This window comes from Cryptomeria japonica, chromosome 9 (assembly GCF_030272615.1).
Source record: "Cryptomeria japonica chromosome 9, Sugi_1.0, whole genome shotgun sequence".
Classification (NCBI taxonomy): domain Eukaryota; kingdom Viridiplantae; phylum Streptophyta; class Pinopsida; order Cupressales; family Cupressaceae; genus Cryptomeria; species Cryptomeria japonica.
This window is the reverse complement of record NC_081413.1, coordinates 450939133-450943136: the sequence shown is the minus strand read 5'-3', so window position 1 is coordinate 450943136 and position 4004 is coordinate 450939133. Positions and strand designations below refer to the sequence as shown.

The window sequence follows — 4004 nt, the reverse complement described above, 5'->3', positions numbered from 1 at the left end:
TTGAATGCAGATTCTAACTTAGGAAGAGATTCACCAAATTCACTCAACTCAAAGGTAGCAAGCTTTCTAATTAGAATATCTCCAGTCACATCAGTCACCATCTGGATCTCCTAAATAGTAGCAGCTTTATGTTTGTAAGTAGGAGGCAAGGATCTCAACACATTAGCTACAATCTATGATTCCTCCAATACTCCACTGACACGTATAATATTCAACAAAATTTCATTCACTTTTCACATAAAGGAGGTAATATTCTCATCTTTTCCCATTCTCAGCATCTCATACTTTCCCTTTAGGCTCTCCGAGTTAGCAACTTTAACATGGCTATCAACCTCATACAAACTCTCTAGCTTCTTCTAGATCTCATGAACAGTCTGCAAATTCATCACATTAGTCATCTCAGAATCAATCAACGTACTCAACAATGCTTCCTTTTCTCTAATATTGAATTCAACTTCCTTTATCTCATTCGTAGATGTAGGACCATTGAGAGGAACATTGTACATTCTTAGTAATCTTCTAGTAATCTTCACCGATGCCACTCCGTCTGGTTCTTCCAAAGAGAGTAATTTGATCATTCAAATCTGAGACTATCCTTCTTGTAAGCATAGGTTGTCATCTTAGATCACCTCAAGTGGTCAAGCTTCTTTTGGAGGATCTAACTCTGATACCAATTGTTGGCAACAATGCAACAAGCTAAGAGGGGGGTGAATCTGTTTGCACAAAAACTTAACTTAAACACAATTTCAGATCTGATAAATAACAGTGAAAGCATAAATCAACACCACATCAATAACACACATAACACCAACATTTTTGACATGGAAAACCCAGTTAAGGGAAATACCATGATGGTAACCTACCCATAATGAGATGATGCCCTATTAGAAGTATATGAAATATTACAATGGGAAATGCACATGCATTCAGGCACACTGCCTAGAGCTCACTGCTCAAATACAATAACAAAGAGGGCTACAACCCCTGGGAAGACTCATTGTCTTACAAACAGATTCGGATTACATCTAGAAGATCATGAACTAATATAATAGCATCTCCTCATACCTGGTTACATTTTTGGTTAAGCACAAAACTCATATACTTCTCCTTCGTGTAATGCCCACTTTTACTCAAGCAAACATCACTAAAAGTAGCAACAATTATTTTTAAAACAATCGCATGTACTACAATATTACTAAAAGGATATTATGATTATACACACTATAACATAATGAATTCTTATTTAAACAATACTCAACTAACAAACCTGTCACCCCATACCTTATATTTCTCTACATGGTACAACACATGTGTCAGCCTACTACACATTCTTGCACACAAGCCTACACCGCTAGATGCACACATTAGATCTATTAAATGATAGATATATGTTCAACATGATAAATCATATAATAACTTTAATTGGATCAAACATCTACCAATGAACTCACAAGGGTAAACGTATAACATAGGAAGAGTGACAAGATCAGACAACTCAGAAGAGCCTGTCCTAAGTTTTAGACCTATAGTCTCACTGCTCATCGCAGATGGTCTTGCCTACGTGAATGCGCAGAGACTTCGTAGTTTGACTTAAAATAAAAAAAATGTTGATATAAGCAGGTACACAACCCTTTATAAGGCTTCATACCCCAGACAGTTCACTCGTCCGCTGCCACCCACTAAGGTGAAATAGAGATGAAGTCTAAGCTCTAATGATATGAAGGTTATTCACACATAGGTCTCGCTACAAAGATACTCAAATCAATCTATTTCTATAGGTTATGTAGAGTATACAAAGTACTGGTAATAGGTTGTAACCTACATTATCAATGTATTGACTTAAGGGAGATATATCCAACATATTCATGATCATTTCCTAAATGAGGTATGAGTAATCCTAAAGAATATTGGTCCAAACTCAAAATCACAACCAACACAAGGTAAGTAGAAGTAGACTATCCATGGCAAATACACAAGAACAATATTTACATCACACATGATATTAATTTAATCTTAAGCCATTACTAGATATAAGGCAGTAAGCCTCGCTAACACCTTCATATTTCTCAAACAAATAAACAAGTAAAGATTAAAATAAGATTTCACTATATCTAATCATTCTCTTGATTTAACAATTTAATAGTTGTCATCAATTTTAATTAAGAAAGAGTAATCGTATAACTCTCAAATAAAAACCAGGCTATAAATCTTAAACATCCACATTTGAAAAAAACTTCCATCATTTTTCTAATAGAAACATTCTTATTCACAACAACATTTCATAGGAAAAGAAACTAATTCATAAATTAAAGATATTGAAAGTGAATTTAAGTAAAAATTCACATATTTATGAATATAAATGAAAAAAATTTACCATTTAGTGCATTCCTTTATTTACAAAAGTAAATCATTATTATTTTTTTTTAACTAGTTAAAAAAAGAGAGAAAGTTGTTTAAAATTATATTATTCTTGAGTAACCAAAAGTGTTTTTTAAAAGTAATGTTTAAAGATTTATTTATTTCTTAACTTTCATGAACAAATTTTCCTGTTTCTCATGTGGGGTGAAGGGGTTTTGAATTCATAACTCGTGGGTTGTAAAGTTGTAGCAGTGCCACTATAACATCCATTTAATTTTGGGCCCTTTCTAACCTTCCGTTTCCCGTTTTGTTTCCACGGGCTCTTCTTTTAACTGTCCGGACTCTGCACAGTGACCGTGACTGTCATGGTTAAGTTTGAACTTCAGTTTTGAATATCTCCCGCCCAACATTGAAAAGCAGAAATAGGGGCTAGTAATTCTGCCCGCAAAGATGCCAGAAGTTGAGGTTAATTTCATGGACCTTCCCTCTTATGATTTCAATTCATTGTTTCAAATCTTGCCTCACACTTCACCCGTCTCTACTCACAGAAAAGTCTGCATTTCCGTCACTATTGTGTCTCTCTGCATGGGATTTCAGTGGTGAGTAATGAACAATATTTTCGTCATATATGATTATGCTATTTTTATATAAGGAAGAGAGATGATAAGGATTCAAGTCCTTGTCCCAGCGGATCCTTATCCTCCATGTGCAGATGCTAATCGAGATGGAGATCCAGTCGGAGGAAAATGGTTCGCTAGTTGATGATCCAGTTGCTGATGATTGTGATCCAAACCCATTTATAAACTGTATGATCCAGTCGATGAACCACATGATCAAGTCAATGAACCAGTCCCAGCAATGGGGATAGAGACAGGTGCATTCATTTCATTTCGAGATCGAACAGCAGCAGCTGATCCGGTTGAATCAGTCGAAGGAGAAGTCGAAGAAGAAGAAAAAGAAGAAGTCGAGTCGGTTGGACCTGGCTAACGCTGTTTTAGGGAAAAGTGGTGACTATCCCTGCAGTAGTAGCCATAGTAGCTGTGGTAGGGAGAAGTGGTGACTATCCCTGCATGCAGTGGAAGGATTCCTTATTGTGTAGTTGCTCCCTAGTCCCCACGCTATCTCCTCCCGACCAGTTTACTGAAATCAATTTATTGATGGTTTATTTTTATATAAATTTTTCATATGTTTTAGAAATAGTGTATCTTGAATTTTAAATTTGGGAAATTTTGTCACGTAGGGTATTATTACAAAAGGGAAATGGGAACTCTTGAATTTACCTTGGATAAGTCAAAGTTAGAAGAGGTGGAGAACATTGTGAATAGATGAGGATGATTTGTAAATAAAGAGTGCCGAGATTGTAGGGGTAATCCATGCATTCTATTATCAAGTTGACAAAAAGGGAAAGAGAAGATGTTTCAAAGAATTGATCATTATTTGAAAACATTTTGAAAGCTTATTTAGGATGTAAGATATTGACAAATGAGTTCTTAAACATTGTTGAAAGAGATTTCTATTTAGTTTAAAGATTATGTATCTAAATAATCAGGGTTGCTTGTGACCATTTTGAAAATAAAGGAAACACACGATAACTCTAATTAATAAATAGAACCTAGAAATCTCAATATATTCATTTTATTTTGTAA

The 4004-nt window shown here is 34.9% G+C and overlaps 1 long non-coding RNA gene across 1 annotated transcript; it reads left to right on the top strand.

The window, feature by feature from the left end:
- The first annotated feature begins 2844 nt into the window (after positions 1 to 2844).
- Positions 2845 to 3784, top strand: LOC131858200 (uncharacterized). Its single transcript, XR_009358958.1, has 2 exons — positions 2845 to 2957; positions 3047 to 3784. It is a non-coding gene; the product is annotated as an uncharacterized LOC131858200 (long non-coding RNA).
- Positions 3785 to 4004: the final 220 nt, after the last annotated feature.